Here is a 26505-nt window from a genome sequence, read left to right as displayed (position 1 = left end):
TTACTCGAAGCGGGATCGAGGAAAGAAGACCGGGATGATTTTTAGTGATTTTAATTGTGACATTTTATTTTAAATTGAGGAAGGGACATTTTAAATAATTTATTTAATTCTTAGCATTTTAAAAAGCCTAATTTAATTATTAGGTGATTTTATAATTTTAAAACTTTTATGAATTTAGTATTTGGGTATTTTATTTTGTTAAATTTGAGGATTTTGTAAAATAGAGAAGATTAATTTTTAATAGTATTTTTTTATTTATTAATTTTGCATATTATATTCCCCTAATTAACTAAACTCACACACACTCACACTTTCACACACACTCATACACGTATCACACACACACACCAAACACAACACATTTTTTCAAAGTTTTTGACTAGAGAAGGGAAGTTTTTTTAAAACTCTCCTCTCTCAATTCTTCTCTCCATTTCTTCCTCTTCCCATTTTCCTTCAACAAGCATCTATTCTTTGATATTTCCAGAAAAAAATTTGGTTGAGTTTATTTGAAGAAAATCGAGTCACGTTCGTCCCGGATCGTCTTTCGCTCCGTCTCCGCTTCGGTGTCGTCGTTTCGGTATTGTTTAATCATCAAAGGCACGTATAATCTGTTCTTTCTGCATCGATCATGTCATAATATGTGTTGTGTTGTTTTATGCGTAAAAATATATGTGTGATGTTCGTCGTTTGAGCAGAAAACGATTCGGATCAGTTTTGAATTAATTTTAGATCTAAAATCACGTTTTTACTGTATTTTTAAATACTGCGACTTTTAGGTCATGATTCTGAGAAAACTTTACCCGTAAAAATTGTAGAACTTTTTGATAGCTTCGATTTGACAGTAAATTCGAAATATTTGGATAAAAATTGAGTGAGTTATGATTTTTCTCGTGGGACTGCTCAAACTTTGTTTTTCAGAAAATTATGTGTTGATGTGTTCTTGAAGTTATTTGTTGCAGGCTTCATTGGGACATCGACGGGATTGTGCTACTGCATTTAGATATGTTATAGAATATATTTATGTGTTATTTGGTGGTTCGTTTGGGTCGGGATTGGCTTGGGATGTAATAGAAGTCGTATGAAGCGAAACGATGCCGAATTACGGGTTATTGTTGTATCGAAGTTACTTGTAGATGTTGGGAACATTCGAGGTGTTTGTATGAGTTTGAATCAATGTAATAACATCCTAGGATGAGTCTTGAGGTGTGGCGCCCGGTTTAGGAATTCATAATTATCCCCTTACTAGGTGCCACATTTACCTTCAATCTTCCTTTATTGAACTTCTATTTTTATTTTTACCATTATTATTATTAGAAAGATATTGTAGATAAAAATTTCAATATTTTCTACAATAATTTAAGGATTATCTACAAATATTTACATTCTTATTTCAAATATGTACAATTATTTTACAGCGGAAGTCTAACATTCATATGTACAATTATGTTACAGCGGAAGTTTAACATTCATTTATAAACAGATCATCTCAACTTTCAAATACTCTTATTTCAGCTTCAGTTATTTTTCTCTTGTTCCAATTCGGGGGTTCCTGTGTCTGGAAATTACAATAGACGAAAAGAAACAGAGGGTTAAGTCTTTGAGGACTTAATGAGTTTAAATCAGTATATGGCTTTTAAATAACACTTCATCATAATTATACATGAAATAATAGCTATAATAATTTAGATATTATGAATGATATGCAATGAAAAAAATATATAAATGAAGATTCCATAAATTAACATTGGTGGCTCTAATTGAGCACTTTTACGAGCCGGGTGAACCATTCTCCGGACCGAAATATTCGGTGCGCGTTGTTCAGATGAACCATATACCAGGGACTTTTGACCCGTTGTTCATTGGACTCATTTTCCGGGTCGAAGCCACGTTGTCCAGTGGACTCAATTTCCGGACCGAAATCCGTTGTCCAAGACTCCATTCATTCATTCATGATATATCAATCCATTCATAAATATGCAAGAAAATATATCAGTAACTGAAATGAACTGTGGATGATATTTGAACATTAAATAAATGCTATTGCAATTTCCAGGCCAAATGCTAAAGGCTTTAAGAGAAGAATGAATAGTAATTTCCTCACCTGATAACTTACAATTTAGGCTTGATTAATACTCCGAGTTCCTGGAGCAAGGCCTAAAAATATATTATGAATGATATTTATATGTTAGAGTTTTTAAGTATCTATCTCATTTCCATATTATTTTTTGTTAAAAATTTAATCCGGTGGATTTTAATTAAGTTTCAAAAATTCATATTAATTAGAAGGTATATCCAAATATTACGAAAGTTGGCCAAAAAGTCGGAAATATCATCAGCAATGATCGGCCGTCGGTAAACCGCCGTTCCGGCGGCGCGTGGGGTACACCCGCCGATGGTGCCGGCGCGTGGCTGGCCGTCCGACGGCCACACGTGGCCCGTTTTTTTCCAGCATGTGTAACTTTTTACGATCTTTAATTCTTCCGTTGAAAGTTTTGTCAAATTCCTAGCCGATCAATACCAGAATAAAATATCGTCGTATGGCTAACTGAGGTACTCCGGCATTCCGGAAATCTCAGTTCCAGCAATATTTTGGGATGACGGACGATATGTACTTCATCTATGCAATAAGAGGTACAACTTTGTTATTAAAGTCGACCTCTAGCTTGGTGTGTAGCTATGAGAAAAATAAGCGAAAAGTACCTAGCTTTAATACGGTATACCGACGTCGTTTCACGGAATATCTTTATTTGATTTTCTGGTCTTTGGTCGATCCTCTTGCCTCACCTCCAGCGCTATATTGTTTTTTGATATGAGGTGAATAGTTGGTGATTTATTGGGATTTTTCGGAAGAGGTATAGCTTTTCCTTCTATTTTTTCTTCCTTTTTCCTCTTCTCTCTATCTTCCTTCCTTCTCGGCTGTGTCGTCCATTTTGAAAGGGTTCAGCTATATTTATAGCTGAAAATTCATTCATATCTTATTAATTTTTTTATTATTATTTTATTTTTTTATTTATTTATTAAATAGAAAAAATCTCATGTTTATCCAAACTTAATATTATTATATTTGTGTATCTAATTGTTGAACATAATTATCTTATATTGAACTTAATAATTATTGTAATTAATTACTTAGTATATATCTTGAGTTTAATTATAATATTTTTTTATATTTTATTATATTTTGGGTATTTGATTTTGGAATAAGCACCTCATAGTGATGAATTTTTAAGTGTATTGTGATGTATTTTAATGTATTTCTAGATACTTTGAACAAATAAAATTGGTACCGAAAAAAATAATGTGATAAAATTTTAAAATGAAAATAATAAAATTTTTACTAATAAAAATGCATATATGCACCTTTGTTTTTAGGGTGTCACAATATCCCCTCCTTTTAAAAATCTGGTCCCTAGATTTAGGAGTTATTGAAATAAATGAGGACATTGACATCTCATATCTTTCTCTGTTTCCCACGTTACTTCTTCAATGTTGTGGTTTTTCCATAAGACTTTTACCAACTGAATTGGTCGACCACGAAGTTCTTTTATTCTTTGGTCCAAAATCTTCACAGGTTGTTCTTCATATGTTAGATTTTCTTCCAGATCTATCTGTTGGTGGTCAATCAATTGGGCTGAGTCTACTTTACATTTCCTTAATTGTGATACGTGGAATACGTTATGTATACCAGAGATATTTTCAGGTAGAGATAGCCGATAAGCCACAGTGCCTATTCGTTCTATCACTTCAAAGGGTCCTACAAATCGAGGATGCAACTTTCCCTTCTTTCCAGTACGCTTGATTCCTTTTCTTGGTGATACTTTGAGTAATACGTAATCTCCGACTTCAAATTTCAAATCTTTTCGCCTCTTATCTGCATAACTCTTCTGTCGACTTTGAGCTGTTTGTATTCGTTGCCTGATAAGTTGTATTTTGTCGATAGCTTCTTGTATAATGTCAGGCCTGATTGCTCGTTCTTGTACATTCTTTGTGCCTATCCATTCATCCATATCCCAGTTAAGAGGTGAGCGACATTTTCTTCCATATAATGCTTCATATGGGGCCATTTTTAATGAGGATTGATAACTATTGTTGTCTGAAAATTCAACTAGAGGCAAATGTTTTACCCAGTTTGCCCCAAAATCCAGTACACATGCGCGAAGCATGTCTTCCAATATTTGAATGGTTCGTTCAGACTGACCATCGGTTTGCGGATGTGCTGCTGTGCTAAAATTTAATTTGGTACCAAGGCATTCCTGAAGTTTTTTCCATAATCTTGATGTAAACTTCGGATCTCTATCAGATACTATGGTAGTGGGAATACCATTTAACCGTATAATTTCCTTCTTATAGAGTTCAGCCAGTTTTTCTACCCCATATTTGTGACTTATGGGTATGAAATGTGCTGACTTGGTCAAGCGATCAACGATTACCCATATGCTATTAAAACCTCCTGGGATCTGGGGTAATCCGATCACAAAGTCCATAGTTATTTGATCCCATTTCCATTCTGGTATAGGAAGTGGTTGCAAAAGACCGGCTGGTCTTTGATGTTCAGCCTTTATCATTTGACAAGATAGGCATTGTGAAATGAAATCTGCAATATCTCGTTTCATTCCTTTCCACCAGAAGTGTTTTTTAATCTCTTGGTACATCTTAGATCCTCCTGGATGAATGCTGATCCGAGACTGATGTGATTTTTCCATTATTTCCTTTTTCATTGAGATAGGTACACAAATACGGTCATGATAGCATAGAATTCCTTGGGAATTGGGGACGAAATTGGTATCAGTACGGAGTTTTGAAATTTCTTGGTCTAATTCTTGATTTTGCTTAATTCTGGTATGAAATTCAGGTTCGATTCTCAATCCAGCCAAGTGGCCACGAGAATGGATATGTACCCATTCTCTTTCTTCTTTTATTCCCAAACAAGCCATGCTAATCTTTCTACTTAAAGCATCAGCCACTACATTAGCTTTACCTGATTGATAAAGAATGGAACAATCGTAATCTTCCAAAAATTCAATCCATCTTCTTTGCCTCATGTTCAACTCTTTTTGAGTAAATAAATACTTCAGGCTTTTGTGGTCTGTATAAATATCAAATTTGGAACCGTACAAATAGTGTCTCCATTTTGCTAATGCGAACACTATTGCTCCTAATTCCAGATCATGAGTGGGATAATTTAACTCGTGATTCTGTAATTTTCTAGATGCATATGCAATAACTTTATCGTTTTGCATCAGTACACATCCAAAGCCTTCTTTTGAGGCATCTGTGTAAACCACAAATGCTTCTGTTCCTTCTGGTAAAGCTAATACAGGTGCACTGGTAAGCATTTCTTTTAATTTGCAAAAACTTTTCTCACACTCATCATTCCACAAGAAAGGGTTGTCTTTGCGAGTTAGCTGTGTCAGGGGAACAACAATTTTCGCAAAATCTTTAATGAATCTTCGGTAGTATCCTGCTAAGCCGAGAAAACTTCTAATTTCTATGGTGTTGATTGGTTGTTTCCAACGAGATATGGCTTCTATTTTTGCAGGATCTACTTCCAGTCCTTTCTTAGAGATAAAGTGACAAAGAAATGATACTTTTTCTAGCCAAAATTCACACTTACTGAATTTGGCATACAATTGATGCTCTTTCAAAGTTTTGAGAATCAATCGTAGATGTTGAGCATGTTCCTCATGACTTCTTGAAAATATCAAAATGTCATCTATGAATATGACAACGAATTTGTCCAAGAATGGTTGAAATATTCGATGCATCATATCCATGAAAGCTGCAGGAGCGTTGGTTAATCCGAATGGCATTACCACAAACTCGTAGTGTCCATAACGAGTATTAAAAGCCGTTTTGGATATGTCACCCTCCTTAATCCTCAATTGGTAATATCCTTGCCGCAAATCAAGTTTTGAATATACTTGAGATCCTTGTAAAACATCAAACAATTCTTCGATATGGGGAAGAGGATATTTGTTTTTGATGGTAACGTTGTTAAGTTCTCGATAATCAATGCACATCCTTAGAGTTCCATCTTTCTTTTTGACAAATAATACAGGAGCACCCCATGGAGATGTACTAGGCCGGACGTACTTCTTGTCCATGAGCTCTTGTAATTGAAGTTTTAATTCTTTTAACTCTGAAGTTGCCATTTTGTATGGAGTTTAAGATCTGGGTTGTGCTCCAGGTATTAGATCAATGGAAAAATCTACGTCTCTCTGAAGAGGTAAAGTATTGATCTCTTCAGGAAAAACTTCTGGAAATTCTTGCACAACTGAGATTTCTGAGATCTTGAGTTGATCTTTTGGCTTATTTATCAAATAAGCTAGAAATCCTTGTCCGTTGTCTTTTAGTATAGCTCTAGCTTCTATGGTTGATACTATTCCCATGGTATGGTTAGCTTTGGAAATGATTGGATGAGAAGTTTGAAGATAAACTTCTTTTGTGTAGCAATTGAGCTGGGCTTGGTGTCTAAATAACCAATCCATTCCAAGAATAATATCATAGTTCTTGATTGGTAATTCAATCAAATCTGCTAGATATTCTTTTTCTTGGAAGTTTAAGGGACAGTTTTTGTAAATGATGTCAGTAATCATTGTTGTCCCTAAAGGTGAGCAAATTTCGAAGCTATATGGTAGCTGCTCAAATAACAGTGGTAATTTACGTACAAAAACTTTTGAGATAAAAGAATGAGTAGCTCCTGGATCAAATAATGTTTTTGCAGAACTGGATAATATGGTAACAGTACCTTCTACGACTGCAGTGGGGTCAACTTCCTCCTCTTGGTTTCCTAAGAGGGCATAGGCTCGAGCAGGTATCTTTGGCTTTGTTGTGGGTTGAGTCTTTTGCGTTCTTTTTGGACAATCTTGAATACGGTGTGGCTCACTTCCGCAAATAAGACATTTCCCACCTTTTCTCCAGCATTTTTCTTCTTCATGATTTGGTAATCCACAATATCCACACTTTTTATTGTTGTTTCTTGGAACTTTTCCTTTGACAGCTTCTCCTTGCTTGACTGATTGTGTTCTCTTTTCAAATTTTCTTTTCCGGTTATCCTAAAAAAGGTGGGACTTCCCGATTTTCTTTTCTTTTTCCTCTTTGTTAAGAAGTGTCTTGATGTCTTCTTCCACTCGTAGGCCTTGATTAACAGCAGAAACATAACTGGTAACTTCTGTGGACAGTGTTGCCCAACGAATATCGAGCTTTAACCCTTGAACAAATTTTTTCATTTTCCTTACCTCATCTTCCATGTAGTGTGGTGCATAATGTATAAGACGGTGGAATTCCGCCTCATATTGAGCTACAGTCATGTCACCTTGGACTAAATCCATAAATTCACGTTCTCGGGTATTTAATATAACTTGAGTTATATATTTACCTTTGAACTCTTGCAGAAAATTTTCCCACGTCTTTGGGGTGTGATTCTTTGTCCACCTATGTTCCACTGTACGCCACCAGTTATGAGCTGTTTCTTCAAATAAGTAAGTGGAAAAATTCACCTTTTGTTCTTCAGGATATTTGAGAATAGAGAATATTTTGTTGATTTTGCTTAGCCAAGATTCTGCTTGACAAGCATCTGGTTTCCTTCAAACTTTGGCGGTTTGAATCTCAAAAATCTCTCAAGAGCTCTATCATTCGCCTCAAGCTGATGTTCTTGAGCTTGATCATGAGGTCGTTGTTGATTTTGCTGACAAAACTGCACAAATTGATGCATTATTTCAAACATATTTTGTATGTTTTGTTCTTGGGGGGGATCGTGTTGAGCGTTTCTGGAATTTCCACCCGTTGCCGAGTTGTGGTCATCTTGAGGGGGGATGTCTTGTCAGAATCTGGCTTGAGTACTATTTTTTGAAGACGTCATTACAAACACAAATATAAAATATGAACATATCTTGTAATGAATGTACATAGTTATGTCAGAGGGTAAACAGTCAGTTTTATTTATAAACAAGACATGTTTCAAATATTTACAATACCCAAGCAAACTGAGGCATCATGCCTACAAAAAATGATGATTATTAACATTTCAATTATGAAGACAACATAAAGTATGACATTATAATAAACCTTAGGGCTCCAGTCTCTAGGCTCTAAGAAACCTAGGCTCTGATACCACCTCTGTGGCGCCCGGTTTAGGAATTCATAATTATTCCCTTACTAGGTGCCACATTTACCTTCAATCTTCCTTTATTGAAATTCTATTTTTATTTTTACCATTATTATTATTAGAAAGATATTGTAGATAAAAATTTCAATATTTTCTACAATAATTTAAGGATTATCTACAAATATTTACATTCTTATTTCAAATATGTACAATTATTTTACAGCGGAAGTCTAACATTCATATGTACAATTATGTTACAGCGGAAGTTTAACATTCATTTGTACAATTATGTTACAGCGGAAGTTTAACATTCTTTTATAAACAGATCATCTCAACTTTCAAATACTCTTATTTCAGCTTCAGTTATTTTCCTCTTGTTCCAATTCGGGGGTTCCTGTGTCTGGAAATTACAATAGACGAAAAGAAAAAGAGGGTTAAGTCTTTGAGGACTTAGTGAGTTTAAATCAGTAAATGGCTTTTAAATAACACTTCATCATAATTATACATGAAATAATAGGAATAAAAACTTAGATATTATGAATGATATACAATGAAAAAAATAGATAAATGAAAATTCCATAAATTAACATTGGTGGCTCTAATTGAGCACTTTTACGAGCCAGGTGAACCATTCTCCGGACCGAAATATTCGGTGCGCGTTGTTCAGATGAACCATATACCCGGGACTTTTGACCCGTTGTTCATTGGACTCATTTTCCGGGCCGAAGCCACGTTGTCCAGTGGACTCAATTTCCGGACCGAAATCCGTTGTCCATGACTCCATTCATTCATTCATGATATATCAATCCATTCATAAATATGCAAGAAAATATATCAGTAACTGAAATGATCTGTGGATGATATTTGAAATAAATGCTATTGCAATTTCCAGGCCAAATGCCAAAGGCTTTAATAGAAGAATGAATAGTAATTTCCTCACCTGATAACTTATAATTTAGGCTTGATTAATACTCCGAGTTCCTGGAGCAAGGCCAAAAAATATATTATGAATGATATTTATATGTTAGAGTTTTTAAGTTACTATCTGATCATTTCCAGATTATTTTTTGTTCAAAATTTAATCCGGTGGATTTTAATTAAGTTTCAAAAATTCATATTAATCAGAAGGTATATCCAAATATTACGAAAGTTGACCAAAAAGTCGGAAATATCATCAGCAATGATCGGCCGTCGGAAAACCGCCGTTCCGGCGGCGCGTGGGGTACACGCGCCGATGGTGCCGGCGCATGGCTGGCCGTCCGGCGGCCACTCGCGGCCCGTTTTTTTCCAGCATGTGTAACTTTTTACGATCTTTAATTCTTCCGTTGAAAGTTTTGTCAAATTCCTAGCCGATCAATACCAGAATAAAATATCGTCGTATGGCTAACTGAGGTACTCCGGCATTCCGGAAATCTCAGTTCCAGCAATATTTTGGGATGACGGACGATATGTACTTCATCTATGCAATAAGAGGTACAACTTTGTTATTAAAGTCGACCTCTAGCTTGGTGTGTAGCTATAAGAAAAATAAGCGAGAAGTACCTAGCTTGAATACGTTATACCGACGTCGTTTCACGGAATATCTTTATTTGATTTTCTTGTCTTTGGTCGATCCTCTTGCCTCACCTCCAGCGCTATATTGCTTTCTGATATGAGGTGAATAGTTGGTGATTTATTGGGATTTTTCGGAAGAGGTATAGCTTTTCCTTCTATTTTAGACCTCCGTGGCGCCCGGTTTAGGAATTCATAATTATTCCCTTACTAGGTGCCACATTTACCTTCAATCTTTCTATATTGAACTTCTATTTTTTATTTTTACCATTATTATTATTAGAAAGATATTGTAGATAAAATTTTGAATATTTTCTACAATAATTTAAGGATTATCTACAAATATTTACATTCTTATTTCAAATATGTACAATTATTTTACAGCGGAAGTCTAACATTCATATGTACAATTATGTTACAGCGGAAGTTTAACATTCATTTATAAACAGATCATCTCAACTTTCCAATACTCTTATTTCAGCTTCAGTTATTTTCCTCTTGTTCCAATTTGGGGGTTCCTGTGTCTGGAAATTACAATAGACGAAGAGAAACAGAGGGTTAAGTCTTTGAGGACTTAGTGAGTTTAAATCAATATATGGCTTTTAAATAACACTTCATCATAATTATACATGAAATAATAGGAATAAAAATTTAGATATTATGAATGATATGCAATGAAATAATAGATAAATGAAAATTCCACATTTGACACCTCTGACCTCTTTAAATAAAATACACAGCGGAAATTAAAATTTTCTTTAAAATACGGAAGGAGTTTCAAAATACATTTCTTTAAACATCTTTGCAAAATAACAATACATGATCATTTGAATGACATAACAAAATACGAAACATCATTCCTATGATCATGCCAAAATCTTCCTTCCAACGGTGTATGCATATGACCCCCTGTCCACAGTCAACGTCCCGGGCCGCCACTCTGATCTGCATCACATGAAATAACTGAAATGAGAATAAATCTCAGCAAGTGGAACTCTTACATAGAAATGACAATAAACTCTGTAAAACATAGCTTTGAAATCATAAATACCATCAACTCTGAATCATAAACTCTGAACATGAATATCAAAGCAATAGCATATAAATGAGATGGTATTTCTCTTTACTCTGGGGATTGATATCCATAGTATCTCTGCTCTGGGGTGCTCGTATCCCTATCGATATAAACCGATAACTCTGAGGGATATAAGCCTGTGGTCGTTGATCAACTAATTGCATGCAATCTCTGACTATGTATTTATCAATCCAGAAAACATTTAAACTCTCTCTTGGCATTAAAAACACTTTGAAACTCTATCTTTTCTCTTGTATTCCCTTTGAACAATAATTGAGACATTGTCTCCAATAAACATAGCAATGGAATCAATACATAACAATGAATCAATTGAAGGGAATATCATATTAAAACCTTTAAAACACAATACATATAACATCATGTGAGCAAAATGGATGAATTTCCACTTACAAACCAATAGAACACCTCAATCAAAGCTCTTGAACACCACCTACAACAATAATCCATAAATAACACCAACATCAACTCTATATCCAAGAATCCAAGCTAAATAATCCATAAATCCACAAGAACAACAAACCCAAGTCAACTCTTAACTCAAAACCTTAAAAGAATCGCACCAAAAGCTTACCTTAGCTTCCTAGCACCAAGGAGAACCACGATCTCAAGTCGAAAATCGAACTAGATCCAAGAATCAAAGATGGAAAGTGAAAGAAATGGAGGAAAACCCTTGCTAGAAGAGAGAAAATCGAGTTTGAAGAGGAAAGGAAAGGAAGAAATGAAGCCAACCACTCCAAAAAGTTACTAAATATCTCGCCCATACCTCAATAATGCATGACCGCGGGTGCGCTCACACAAGCACCGCGGGTGCGCTATGCCTTCGACCAAACCATCATTTCCTGGAACACCATCACCGCGGGTGCGGCGCTGCAACCACCGCGGGTGCGCTCCCTACACTACCGCGGGTGCGGTCCTGCTACGGCTTCCCAACTCCAAAATCATGAATAGTACACCGCGGGGGCACTCCTACTAGAGCGCGGGTGCACTCTGGTCACGGCAATGATCAATACTCAACCAACTAAAATCGATCCGAAACTCTGAAACGAACAACCAACAACAACTAATACCTCAAGACAATAAAAACCAATAATACTATGGCCCAAAACACAACTCTAAACATCTAATCACATAACCCAAATAACAAGCAAAGCTTAAACCGTACCGTACACCGGGCTCGGCTATTACAATCTCCCCTCCTTAGAGGAATTTCGTCCGCGAAATTGACGTCACAGAACGAACAACTCAGGATACTTCTCTCTCATCTCATCCTCTGGTTCCCACGTAGCCTCTTCGATCAAATGGTTCCTCCAAAGGACTTTAACGATGCCGATCTCTTTGTTCCTCAAAACTCTAACTCTGCGATCCAGAATCTGAATCGGAATCTCTTGGTAAGTCAAATTCGGCGTCAAGTCCAATGGCTCGTGGTGAAGAACATGGGAAGGATTCGCAATATACTTCCTGAGCATCGAAACATGAAACACATTGTGAACTCTGTCAAGATCTGGCGGTAAGGCTAACCTGTAGGCTCGATCACCAACTCTGTCCAAAATCTCAAATGGACCAATAAACCTCGGACTCAGCTTACCCTTCTTGCCAAACCTCATCACACCCTTGAGAGGTGCTATCTTCAGAAACACATGATCGCCAACCTCGAACTGCAATGGCCTACGACGAACATCAGCATAGCTCTTCTGTCTCGACTGCGCAGTCTTCATCCTCTCTCGGATCACAGCAACAACATCAGCAGTCTGCTGGACCAACTCTGGTCCTAACATCTTCCTCTCGCCAATCTCATCCAAATACAAGGGCGATCTGCACTTCCTGCCATAAAGTGCCTCATACGGTGCCATCCCAATCGTCGCTTGGTAGCTATTGTTGTACGTGAACTCCACAAGAGGCAACTTAGAATCCCAGCTACCTGGATAATCAATAGTACAAGCTCTGAGCATATCCTCTAGAATCTGAATGACTTTCTCTGACTGACCGTCGCTCTGAGGGTGATAAGATGTACTAAACGCTAACCGCGAACCCATAGCTCTGTGCAAACTCTTCCAAAACTCTGAAGTAAACCTGGGGTCACGATCAGACACGATCGACACTGGAACACCATGAAGTCTAACAATCTCTGCAATATAGTCCTCAGCATACCGGTTCATGGAGTACGTCATCTTGACTGGAAGAAAGTGCGCTGACTTGGTCAATCGATCAACGATAACCCAAATGGAATTGAAACCTCTCTGCACTCTGGGAAGACCAGTCACGAAATCCATCGTAATATGCTCCCACTTCCACTGAGGAATCGGCAACGATAGCAATGTCCCAGCAGGTCTCTGATGCTCGATCTTCACCTGCTGACAAGTAAGGCATTGAGAAATGAACATGGCAATATCTTTCATCATACCTGGCCACCAGTAAATTCTACGAAGATCCTGATACATCTTCGTACTGCCTGGATGTATCGAATATGGCGCGGTATGAGCCTCTGTCAGAATGTCTCGTCGAATATCATCGCCAATAGGAACACAAATACGGCCTCTGAAAGTCATCAAACCCTCTCCATTCAGCCCAAACTCTGAGTTACCTCTCTCCTCTGCTCTAGCTCTCATCTCTGTCAACTGAACATCAACATTCTGCTCTCTACGGATCCTGTCCGTCAATGTAGCCCGAATTACCAACGCTGAAAAGCGAGAAATGGTCCCCGAAACTACCAAAGAAATCTCCTCTCTCTGCAAATCCATCAACAATGGCCTCTGAATCAAAGAACTCAAGGAAGAACTCGACTTACGGCTCAAAGCATCAGCCACAAAGTTCGCCTTCCCTGGATGGTAACTAATCGTCACATCATAATCTTTGACAAGTTCTAACCACCTCCTCTGCCGCATATTGAGCTCTCTCTGAGAAAACAAATACTTTAAACTCTTGTGGTCTGTGAAGATCTCACACTTTTCGCCATACAAATAATGTCTCCAGATTTTCAGGGCGAAAACCACAGCTGCCAGCTCTAAATCATGCGTCGGATAATTCTTCTCGTAATCCTTCAACCGGCGAGAAGCATAAGCAATGACCTTACCTCGCTGCATCAGCACTGCACCAAGGCCTTTCTTCGACGCATCGGTATAGACAACAAAATCCTCCGAACCACTGGGCAAAGAAAGAACAAGAGATGTCGTCAATCTATCCTTCAACTCTTGAAATGCACTCTGGCAATCAATGGAACACTCGAACTTCACAGTCTTCCTCGTCAATTTGGACAATGGCAGGGCAATCTTGGAAAAATCTGAAATGAAACGACGATAATAACCCGCCAAACCAAGGAAAGTGCGTACCTCTGAAACAGTAGTAGGAATAGGCCACTTCTGAATTGCCTCAATCTTCACTGGATCAACAGCTAAACCATCCTTCGAAACGACATGGCCTAGAAAAGAAATCTGATCCAACCAAAACTCACACTTCTTCAACTTAGCAAACAGCCTCCTCTCTCTCAACAACTGAAGAACAACTCTGAGATGCTCTGAATGAAGCTCTCTGGTCTTAGAATAGATCAGGATATCATCGATGAAGACAATGACGAAGCTATCCAAATAAGGCTTGAACACACGGTTCATCAGGTCCATGAAAACTGAAGGGGCATTGGTCAGACCAAAAGACATCACAAGAAACTCATAGTGACCATACCTGGTCCTGAACGCCGTCTTAGGGATATCGGACTCCCTAACCTTCAACTGATAGTAGCCAGACCGAAGATCAATCTTCGAAAAGACAGTAGCACCATGCAATTGGTCAAACAAATCAACAATCCGTGGCAACGGATACTTATTCTTGACAATCACTTTGTTAAGCTCTCGGTAGTCGATACACAGCCGCAACGACCCATCTTTCTTCTTGACAAATAGAACCGGAGCTCCCCAAGGCGAAGAACTCGGACGAATAAAACCTTTATCCAAAAGATCCTGCAACTACGTCTTCAACTCATTCATCTCGGTAGGGGCCATTCGGTACGGAGCCTTAGAAATAGGAACCGTACCTGGAGCTAGATCAATCACAAACTCAACGTCTCTGTCCGGCGGCAAACCCGGCACATCATCCTCAAACACATCAGCAAACTCCCTCACCACATCGATATCATCAATATTCAACTTCACAATATTATCCACATCCACAATAGAAGCCAGAAACCCATCACAACCTCTACACAGCAATCTCTCAGCCTCAAGACATGAAATAAAAGGAAGGACCAGTGAAGTACCTGCACTGGCGAGCGTACCTCCCTTAATGCTATCATCTGCAAAGGTCACCGTCTTAGCAACGCAATCAATAACAGCACGATAGGTCGACAGCCAATCCATGCCAAGAATAACATCAAAAGCAACCATCGGGATCACAATCAAATCAGCAAAGACCTCTCGCTTATCAATACGAACAGGGCATGCATACACAATAGACGTCGGACACAACACGTCCCCCGAAGGCAATAAGACATTCAACTGGAGGGGAAGAATAGAAGGAACTATACCCAAAGATCTCAAAAACAATTCAGACATAAAAGAATGAGTAGCACCAGTATCAATCAAAGTTGTAGCTACTCTGCCTGAAATTAAAATAGTGCTAGAGATCACAGAAGAATCATGATTAATACCTTCCTTGGTCATCGCAAAGATGCGACCCTGAACCTTCTCTTGGCTAGCTCCTCTTGGACAATCTCGGGCAATGTGGCCTGCCGTGCCACAACGATAACAAGAATGAGTGCCAAATCTACACTCTCCCCTATGATGTCTCCCACACTTGGGACATAAAGGCTTCTCGGGATCAGATGGAGCAACTGGAACTGTCGGTGGTCTAGGACTCGAATCCATCTTGCCCTTCCCCTTGAACCGATCTCTACCTCGCTGACTCGAACTCTGGCCCCTCTGAGCAATCGCCTGATGTCTCGCCTGCCTCTCCCTGGCGATGTCCTTCTCGTCCTGCTCGGCCAACAAAGCCTTGGACACGATCTCCTTGAAAGTCACAGCCTTGGAGATATTTATATCTCGACGAATCTCAGCTCTAAGGCCTTGAATGAATTGAGCAACTTTGTCTTTGTCAGTTGGAAGAAATGTACGGAGCAAATAAGCAACCCTCTTCGAACTTCAGAATATACTCATCCACATTCAAGCTCCCCTGTCGAAGCTCCAAGAACTCCGAAACCTTCCTCGCTCGAAGTGCGTCTGGGAAGTACTTGTCATAGAACAACTCTGTAAACTCTGACCACTTCAATGTCGAGACATCAACTCCAACCTTGGTCGCATTCCACCATATGCGAGCAGCTTTAACCAACATGAATACAGCACAGCTGATACGGTCTCTGTCCTCGTAGTGGAGATGATTGAAGATCGCCTCTAAAGCCTTGACCCACTCGACTGCTACTAAAGGATCGGTGCTCCCTGAAAATTCCGGCGGATCCATCCTCTTAAAAGCAGAAAATATGGCATCAGTAGCCAACAGCCTGAGCAACTTGCCCTCTTGCTTGACCTCTGCCCTAACCTGCTCCTTGCAATCGGAGCAACTGCTGGATCTGCTCACTATGGACCTTGGCCTGCTCTTTCAATAACTTCCCGAACTCATCGACAACTCTCGAGGAAGAACTATCCTCACCCTCTACTGCTTTCCTCTTAGCTGGCATCCTCTACTCTACAATGGGCTCACTAAAGACATATCAATATATAACAATGGATAGATGCAAGAAAACATACCCGGACAGTTGAAAGTAGACGAAGTCATATGCATTGGTCTGAAGAACACCGCTCTGATACCACTAAATGTGACACCTCTGACCTCTTTAAATAAAATACACAGCGGAAATTAAAATTTTCTTTAAAGTACGGAAGGAGTTTCAAAATACATTTCTTTAAACATCTTTACAAAATAACAATACATGATCATTTGAATGACATAACAAAATACGAAACATCATTCCTATGATCATGCCAAAATCTTCCTTCCAACGGTGTATGCATATGACCCCCTGTCCACAGTCAACGTCCCGGGCCGCCACTCTGATCTGCATCACATGAAATAACTGAAATGAGAATAAATCTCATCAAGTGGAACTCTTACATAGCAATGACAATAAACTCTGTAAAACATAGCTTTGAAATCATAAATACCATCAACTCTGAATCATAAACTCTGAACATGAATATCATAGCAATAGCATATAAATGAGATGGTATTTCTCTTTACTCTGGGGATTGATATCAATAGTATCTCTGCTCTGTGGTGCTCGTATCCCTATCGATATAAACCGATAACTCTGAGGGATATAAGCCTGTGGTCGTTGATCAACTAATTGCATGCAATCTCTGACTATGTATTTATCAATCCAGAAAACATTTAAACTCTCTCTTGGCATTAAAAACACTTTGAAACTCTATCTTTTCTCTTGTATTCCCTTTGAACAATAATTGAGACATCAATTGTCTCCAATAAACATAGCAATGGAATCAATACATAACAATGAATCAATTGAAGGGAATATCATATTAAAACCTTTAAAACACAATACATATAACATCATGTGAGCAAAAGGGATGAATTTCCACTTACAAACCAATAGAACACCTCAATCAAAGCTCTTGAACACCACCTACAACAATAATCCATAAATAACACCAACATCAACTCTATATCCAAGAATCCAAGCTAATAATCCATAAATCCACAAGAACAACAAACCCAAGTCAACTCTTAACTCAAAACCTTAAAATAATCGCACCAAAAGCTTACCTTAGCTTCCTAGCACCAAGGAGAACCACGATCTCAAGTCGAAAATCGAACTAGATCCAAGAATCAAAGATGGAAAGTGAAAGAAATGGAGGAAAACCCTTGCTAGAAGAGAGAAAATCGAGTTTGAAGAGGAAAGGAAAGGAGGAAATGAAGCCAACCACTCCAAAAAGTTACTAAATATCTCGTCCATACCTCAATAATGCATGACCGCGGGTGAGCTCACACAAGCACCGCGGGTGCGCTATGCCTTCGACCAAACCATCATTTCCTGGAACACCATCACCGCAGGTGCGGCGCTGCAACCACCGCGGGTGCGCTCCCTACACTACCGCGGGTGCGGTCCTGCTACGGCTTCCCAACTCCAAAATCATGAATAGTACACCGCGGGGGCACTCCTACTAGAGCGCAGGGTGCACTCTGGTCACAGCAATGATCAATACTCAACCAACTAAAATCGATCCGAAACTCTGAAACGAACAACCAACAACAACTAATACCTCAAGACAATAAAAACCAATAATACTATGGCCCAAAACACAACTTTAAGCATCTAATCACATAACCCAAATAACAAGCAAAGCTTAAACCGTACCGTACACCGGGCTCGGCTATTACAATCTCCCCTCCTTAGAGGAATTTCGTCCGCGAAATTGACGCCACAGAACGAACAACTCAGGATACTTCTCTCTCATCTCATCCTCTGGTTCCCACGTAGCATCTTCGATCAAATGGTTCCTCCAAAGGACTTTAACGATGCCGATCTCTTTGTTCCTCAAAACTCTAACTCTGCGATCCAGAATCTGAATCGGAATCTCTTGGTAAGTCAAATTCGGCGTCAAGTCCAATGGCTCGTGGTGAAGAACATGGGAAGGATTCGCAATATACTTCCTGAGCATCGAAACATGAAACACATTGTGAACTCTGTCAAGATCTGGCGGTAAGGCTAACCTGTAGGCTCGATCACCAACTCTGTCCAAAATCTCAAATGGACCAATAAACCTCGGACTCAGCTTACCCTTCTTGCCAAACCTCATCACACCCTTGAGAGGTGCTATCTTCAGAAACACATGATCGCCAACCTCGAACTGCAATGGCCTACGACGAACATCAGCATAGCTCTTCTGTCTCGACTGCGCAGTCTTCATCCTCTCTCGGATCACAGCAACAACATCAGCAGTCTGCTGGACCAACTCTGGTCCTAACATCTTCCTCTCGCCAATCTCATCCCAATACAAGGGCGATCTGCACTTCCTGCCATAAAGTGCCTCATACGGTGCCATCCCAATCGTCGCTTGGTAGCTATTGTTGTACGTGAACTCCACAAGAGGCAACTTAGAATCCCAGCTACCTGGATAATCAATAGTACAAGCTCTGAGCATATCCTCTAGAATCTGAATGACTCTCTCTGACTGACCGTCGCTCTGAGGGTGATAAGATGTACTAAACGCTAACCGCGAACCCATAGCTCTGTGCAAACTCTTCCAAAACTCTGAAGTAAACCTGGGGTCACGATCAGACACGATCGACACTAGAACACCATGAAGTCTAACAATATCTGCAATATAGTCCTCAGCATACTGGTTCATGGAATACGTCATCTTGACTGGAAGAAAGTGCGCTGACTTGGTCAATCGATCAACGATAACCCAAATGGAATTGAAACCTCTCTGCACTCTGGGAAGACCAGTCACGAAATCCATCGTAATATGCTCCCAATTCCACTGAGGAATCGGCAACGATAGCAATGTCCCAGCAGGTCTCTGATGCTCGATCTTCACCTGCTGACAAGTAAGGCACTGAGAAATGAACATGGCAATATCTTTCTTCATACCTGGCCACCAGTAAATTCTACGAAGATCCTGATACATCTTCGTACTGCCTGGATGTATCGAATATGGCGCGGTATGAGCCTCTGTCAGAATGTCTCGTCGAATATCATCGCCAATAGGAACACAAATACGGCCTCTGAAAGTCATCAAACCCTCTCCATTCAGCCCAAACTCTGAGTTACCTCTCTCCTCTGCACTATCTCTCATCTCTGTCAACTGAACATCAACAGTCTGCTCTCTACGGATCCTGTCCGTCAATGTAGCCCGAATGACCAACGCTGAAAAGCGAGCAATGGTCCCCGAAACTACCAAAGAAATCTCCTCTCTCTGCAAATCCATCAACAATGGCCTCTGAATCAAAGAACTCAAGGAAGAACTCGACTTACGACTCAAAGCATCAGCCACAACGTTCGCCTTCCCTGGATGGTAACTAATCAGTCACATCATAATCTTTGACAAGTTCTAACCACCAACTCTGCCGCATATTGAGCTCTCTCTGAGAAAACAAATACTTTAAACTCTTGTGGTCTGTGAAGATCTCACACTTTTCGCCATACAAATAATGTCTCCAGATTTTCAGGGCGAAAACCACAGCTGCCAACTCTAAATCATGCGTCGGATAATTCTTCTCGTAATCTTTCAACCGGCGAGAAGCATAAGCAATGACCTTACCTCACTGCATCAGCACTGCACCAAGGCCTTTCTTCGACGCATCGGTATAGACAACAAAATCCTCCGAACCACTGGGCAAAGAAAGAACAGGAGCTGTCGTCAATCTATCCTTCAACTCTTGAAATGCACTCTGGCAATCAATGGACCACTCGAACTTCACAGTCTTCCTCGTCAATTTGGACAATGGCAGGGCAATCTTGGAAAAATCTGGCGTACCTCTGAAACAGTAGTAGGAATAGGCCACTTCTGAATTGCCTCAATCTTCACTGGATCAACAGCTAAACCATCCTTCGAAACGACATGGCCTAGAAAAGAAATCTGATTTAATCCAAAACTCACACTTCTTCAACTTAGCAAACAGCCTCCTCTCTCTCAACAACTGAAGAACAACTCTGAGATGCTCTGAATGAAGCTCTCTGGTCTTAGAATAGATCAGGATATCATCGATGAAGACAATGACGAAGCTATCCAAATAAGGCTTGAACACACGGTTCATCAGGTCCATGAAAACTGAAGGGGCATTGGTCAGACCAAAAGACATCACAAGAAACTCATAGTGACCATACCTGGTCCTGAACGCCGTCTTAGGGATATCGGACTACCTAACCTTCAACTGATAGTAGCCAGACCGAAGATCAATCTTCGAAAAGACAGTAGCACCATGCAATTGGTCAAACAAATCAACAATCCGTGGCAACGGATACTTATTCTTGACAATCACTTTGTTAAGCTCTCGGTAGTCGATACACAGCCGCAACGACCCATCTTTCTTCTTGACAAATAGAACCGGAGCTCCCGAAGGCGAAGAACTCGGACGAATAAAACCTTTATCCAAAAGATCCTGCAACTACGTCTTCAACTCCTTCATCTCGGTAGGGGCCATTCGGTACGGAGCCTTAGAAATAGGAACCGTACCTGGAGCTAGATCAATCACAAACTCAACGTCTCTGTCCGGCGGCAAACCCGGCACATCATCCTTAAACACATCAGCAAACTCCCTCACCACATCGATATCATCAATATTTAACTTCACAATATTATCCACATCCACAATAGAAGCCAGAAACCCATCACAACCTCTACACAGCAATCTCTCAGCCTCAAGACATGAAATAAAAGGAAGGACCAGTGAAGTACCTGCACTGGCGAGCGTACCTCCCTTAATGCTATCATCTGCAAAGGTCACCGTCTTAGCAACGCAATCAATAACAGCACGATAGTTCGACAGTCAATCCATGCCAAGAATAACATCAAAAGCAACCATCGGGATCACAATCAAATCAGAAAAGACCTCTCGCTTATCAATACGAACAGGGCATGCATACACAATAGACGTCGGACACAACACGTCCCCCGAAGGCAATAAGACATTCAACTGGAGGGGAAGAATAGAAGGAACTATACCCAAAGATCTCAAAAACAATTCAGACATAAAAGAATGAGTAGCACCAGTATCAATCAAAGTTGTAGCTACTCTGCCTGAAATTAAAATAGTGCTAGAGATCACAGAAGAATCATGATTAATACCTTCCTTGGTCATCGCAAAGATGCGACCCTGAACCTTCTCTTGGCTAGCTCCTCTTGGACAATCTCGGGCAATGTGGCCTGCCGTGCCACAACGATAACAAGAATGAATGCCAAATCTACACTCTCCCCTATGATGTCTCCCACACATGGGACATAAAGGCTTCTCGGGATCAGATGGAGCAACTGGAACTGTCGGTGGTCTAGGACTCGAATCCATCTTGCCCTTCCCCTTGAACCGATCTCTACCTCGCTGACTCGAACTCTGGCCCCTCTGAGCAATCGCCTGATGTCTCGCATGCCTCTCCCTGGCGATGTCCTTCTCGTCCTGCTCGGCCAACAAAGCCTTGGACACGATCTCCTTGAAAGTCATAGCCTTGGAGATATTTATATCTCGACGAATCTCAGCTATAAGGCCTCGAATGAAATGAGCAACTTTGTCTTTGTCGTTGGAAGCAATGTACGGAGCAAACAAGCAACCCTCTTCGAACTTCAGAATATACTCATCCACATTCAAGCTCCCCTGTCGAAGCTCCAAGAACTCCGAAACCTTCCTCGCTCGAAGTGCGTCTGGGAAGTACTTGTCATAGAACAACTCTGTAAACTCTGACCACTTCAATGTCGAGACATCAACTCCAACCTTGGTCGCATTCCACCATATGCGAGCAGCTTTAACCAACATGAATACAGCACAGCTGATACGGTATCTGTCCTCGTAGTGGAGATGATCGAAGATCGCCTCTAAAGCCTTGACCCACTCGACTGTAACTAAAGGATCGGTGCTCCCTGAAAATTCCGGCGGATCCATCCTCTTAAAAGCAGAAAATATGGCATCAGTGCCAACAGCCTGAGCAACTTGCCCTCTTGCTTGACCTCTGCCCTGACCTGCTCCTTGCAATCGGAGCAACTGCTGGATCTGCTCACTATGGACCTTGGCCTGCTCTTTCAATAACTTCTCGAACTCATCGACAACTCTCGAGGAAGAACTATCCTCACCCTCTACTGCTTTCCTCTTAGCTGGCATCCTCTACTCTACACTGGGCTTACAAAAGACATATCAATATATAACAATGGATAGATGCAAGAAAACATACCCGGACAGTTGAAAGTAGACGAAGTCATATGCATTGGTCTGAAGAACACCGCTCTGATACCACTAAATGTGACACCTCTGACCTCTTTAAATAAAATACACAGCAGAAATTAAAATTTTCTTTAAAGTACGGAAGGAGTTTCAAAATACATTTCTTTAAACATCTTTACAAAATAAAAATACATGATCATTTGAATGACATAACAAAATACGAAACATCATTCCTATGATCATGCCAAAATCTTCCTTCCAACGGTGTATGCATATGACCCCCTGTCCACAGTCAACGTCCCGGGCCGCCACTCTGATCTGCATCACATGAAATAACTGAAATGAGAATAAATCTCAGCAAGTGGAACTCTTACATAGCAATGACAATAAACTCTGTAAAACATAGCTTTGAAATCATAAATATCATCAACTCTGAATCATAAACTCTGAACATGAATATCATAGCAATAGCATATAAATGAGATGGTATTTCTCTTTACTCTTGGGATTGATATCAATAGTATCTCTGCTCTGTGGTGCTCGTATCCCTATCGATATAAACCGATAACTCTGAGGGATATAAGCCTGTGGTCGTTGATCAACTAATTGCATGCAATCTCTGACTATGTATTTATCAATCCAGAAAACATTTAAACTCTCTCTTGGCATTAAAAACACTTTGAAACTCTATCTTTTCTCTTGTATTCCCTTTGAACAATAATTGAGACATCAATTGTTTCCAATAAACATAGCAATGGAATCAATACATAACAATGAATCAATTGAAGGGAATATCATATTAAAACCTTTAAAAAACAATACATATAACATCATGTGAGCAAAAGGGATGAATTTCCACTTACAAACCAATAAAACACCTCAATCAAAGCTCTTGAACACCACCTACAACAATAATCCATAAATAACACCAACATCAACTCTATATCCAAGAATCCAAGCTAAATAATCCATAAATCCACAAGAACAACAAACCCAAGTCAACTCTTAACTCAAAACCTTAAAAGAATCGCACCAAAAGCTTACCTTAGCTTCCAAGCACCAAGGAGAACCACGATCTCAAGTCGAAAATCGAACTAGATCCAAGAATCAAAGATGGAAAGTGAAAGAAATGGAGGAAAACCCTTGCTAGAAGAGAGAAAATCGAGTTTGAAGAGGAAAGGAAAGGAGGAAATGAAGCCAACCACTCCAAAAAGTTACTAAATATCTCGCCCATACCTCAATAATGCATGACCGCGGGTGCGCTCACACAAGCACCGCGGGTGCGCTATGCCTTCGACCAAACCATCATTTCCTGGAACACCATCACCGCGGGGGCGGCGCTGCAACCACCGCGGGTGCGGTCATCACCGCGGGTGCGGTCCCTACACTACCGCGGGTGCGGTCCTGCTACGGCTTCCCAACACCAAAATCATGAATAGTACACCGCGGGGGCACTCCTACTAGAGCGCGGGTGCACTCTGTTCACGGCAATGATCAATACTCAACCAACTAAAATCGATCCGAAACTCTGAAACGAACAACCAACAACAACTAATACCTCAAGACAATAATAACCAATAATACTATGGCCCAAAACACAACTCTAAACATCTAATCACATAACCCAAATAACAAGCAAAGCTTAAACCGTACCGTACAACGGGCTCGGCTATTACACCATAAATTAACATTGGTGGCTCTAATTGAGCACTTTTTACGAACCGGGTGAACCATTCTCTGGACCGAAATATTCGGTGCGCGTTGTTCAGATGAACCATATACCCGGGACTTTTGACCCGTTGTTCATTGGACTCATATTCCGGGCCGAAGCCACGTTGTCCAGTGGACTCAATTTCCGGACCGAAATCCGTTGTCCATGACTCCATTCATTCATTCATGATATATCAATCCATTCATAAATATGCAAGAAAATATATCAGTAATTGAAATCAACTGTGGATGATATTTGAACATTAAATAAATGCTATTGCAATTTCCAGGCCAAATGCCAAGGGCTTTAATAGAAGAATTAATAGTAATTTCCTCACCTGAAAACTTACAATTTAGGCTTGATTAATACTCCGAGTTCCTGGAGCAAGTCCTAAAAATATATTATGAATGATATTTATATGTTAGAGTTTTTAAGTAACTAGCTGATCATTTCCAGATTATTTTTTGTTCAAAATTTAATCGGTTGATTTTAATTAAATTTCAAAAATTCATATTAATTAGAAGGTATATCCAAACATTACGAAAGTTGGCCAAAAAGTCGGAAATAAACTCAGGAACGTTCGGCCGTCGGAAAACTGTCGTTCCGGCGGTGCGTGGGGTACACGCGCCGATGGTGCCGGCGCGTGGCTGGCCGTCCGGCAACCACGCGCGGCCCGTTTTTTTCCAGCATGTGTAACTTTTTATGATCTTCAATTCTCTTATTGAAAGTTTTGTGAAATTCCTAGCCGATCAATACCAGAATTAAATATCGTCGTATGGCTAACTGAGGTACTCCGGCATTCCGGAAATCTCAGTTCCGGCAATATTTTGGGACGACGGACGATATGTACTTCATATATGCAACAAGAGGTTTAACTTTGTTATTAAAGTCGACCTCTAGTTTGGTGTGTAACTATAAGAAAAATAAGTGAAAAGTACCTAGCTTGAATACGGTATACCGACGCCGTTTCACGGAATATCTTTATTTGATTTTCTTGTCTTTGGTCGATCCTCTTGTCTCGCCTCCGGTGCTATATTGTTTTCAAATATGAGATGGAGTGTTGGTAATTTTTTGGAATTTTTCGGAAAGGAGTATAGATTTTTCTTCCTCTTTTTCTTCCTTTCCTTCTTCTTTTTCTTCCTTTTTTTTAAGAAGTGTCCTGATGTCTTCTTCCACTCGTAGGGCTTGATTAACAGCAGAAACATAACTGGTAACTTCCGTGGACAGTGTTGCCCAACGAATATCGAGCTTTAATCCTTGAACAAATTTTTTTCTTTTTCTTATCTCATCTTCCATGTAATGTGGTGCATAATGTATAAGACGGTGGAATTCTGCCTCATATTGAGCTACGGTCATGTCACCTTGGACTAAATCCATAAATTCCTGTTCTCGGGTATTTAATATAACTTGAGTTATATATTAACCTTCGAACTCTTGCAGAAAATTTTCCCACGTTTTTGGGGTGTGATTCTTTGTCCACCTATGTTCCACTGTACGCCACCAGTTATGAGCTGCTTCTTCAAATAAGTAAGTGGAAAAATTCACCTTTTGTTCTTCAGGATATTTGAGAAAAGAGAATATTTTGTTGATTTTGCTTAGCCAAGATTCTGCATGACAAGCATCTGGTTTTCCTTCAAACTTTGGCGGTTTGAATCTCAAAAATCTCTCAAGAGCTCTATCATTCGCCTCAAGGTGATGTTCTTGAGCTTGATCATGAGGTCGTTGTTGATTTTGCTGACAAAACTGCACAAATTGATGCATTATTTCAAACATATTTTGTATGTTTTGGTCTTGGGGGGGCTCGTGTTGAGCGTTTCTGGAATTTCCACCAGTTGCCGAGTTGTAGTCATCTTGAGGGGGGATGTCTTGTCCGATTCTGGCTTGAGTACTATTTTGTGAAAACGCCATTCTAAACACATAAATATAAAATATGAACATATCTTGTAATGAATGTACATAGTTATGTCAGAGGATAAACAGTCGGTTTTATTTATAAACAAGACATGTTTCAAATATTTACAATAACAAGCAAACTGAGTCATCCTGAAAGGAGATATTTCAATTATTAGGAAAATTAATGTATGACATTATAATAAACCTTAGGCTCCTGTCTCTAGACTCTTGGCTCTCAGAAACCTAGGCTCTGATACCACCTCTGTGGCGCCCGGT

General features: G+C 39.8%; 1 long non-coding RNA gene across 1 annotated transcript; it reads right to left on the bottom strand.

Annotated features, from left to right (window-relative positions):
• Positions 1–1420: 1420 nt before the first annotated feature.
• Positions 1421–25370, bottom strand: LOC140812086 (uncharacterized). Its single transcript, XR_012113604.1, has 3 exons — positions 25275–25370; positions 2102–2154; positions 1421–1555 (listed from the first exon to the last, which is right to left on the bottom strand). It is a non-coding gene; the product is annotated as an uncharacterized lncRNA (long non-coding RNA).
• Positions 25371–26505: the final 1135 nt, after the last annotated feature.

Source organism: Primulina eburnea, chromosome 1 (genome assembly GCF_022965805.1).
Source record: "Primulina eburnea isolate SZY01 chromosome 1, ASM2296580v1, whole genome shotgun sequence".
In the NCBI taxonomy this organism is placed as follows: domain Eukaryota; kingdom Viridiplantae; phylum Streptophyta; class Magnoliopsida; order Lamiales; family Gesneriaceae; genus Primulina; species Primulina eburnea.
The sequence above is the reverse complement of the archived record's forward strand: the minus strand, read 5'-3'. Positions and strand labels throughout refer to the sequence as shown.